At 22.6% G+C, this 460-nt stretch overlaps 1 protein-coding gene across 1 annotated transcript in view; it reads right to left on the reverse strand.

Moving 5' to 3' along the window:
- The window catches only part of LOC106312985 (probable plastid-lipid-associated protein 1, chloroplastic), a 5,780-nt gene that overhangs the window by 4,008 nt on the left and 1,312 nt on the right, over window positions 1–460 (reverse strand). The window lies entirely within an intron of this gene.

The following is a 460-nucleotide window of genomic DNA, read 5'->3' on the forward strand; positions in this document are numbered from 1 at the left end:
TAATCATTAATTGTCATATATATGTAAATCATATTAGGTAATTCTGTAGTTTTTATTTAAGGAAAGAATACACACTTCTTATATTTTAGGTTAATATAATGTTCTCTAGTAGACATTAACCAAATTATGACATAAAAACCTTACTTTTTCCATCGAACACATTCTTGAAAAAAGTGAACAGTATTGTTTCCACAATTAAATTATTTTGACTTTTATCTTCCATATGGTTTTGAAAGCTTTCAAATCAACAATCGAATTGATACATGTCATTTTAATGTTTTTAGTCGTATACTTAAGGAAAACTTACATTTTTATAATTCAAAGTCGTTTTAAAAAAATTCAAAATATAATATGTAAGAAAATTCTAACATATAAGAAAAATATAACATATAAGGTGTCCTCATTTTTGTATTTTAAAGTCGTTTAAGAAAATATATAACATATAAGGTTTCCTCTTTTT

The sequence above is a fragment of the Brassica oleracea genome, chromosome C9 (assembly GCF_000695525.1).
Source record: "Brassica oleracea var. oleracea cultivar TO1000 chromosome C9, BOL, whole genome shotgun sequence".
NCBI classification, from domain to species: domain Eukaryota; kingdom Viridiplantae; phylum Streptophyta; class Magnoliopsida; order Brassicales; family Brassicaceae; genus Brassica; species Brassica oleracea.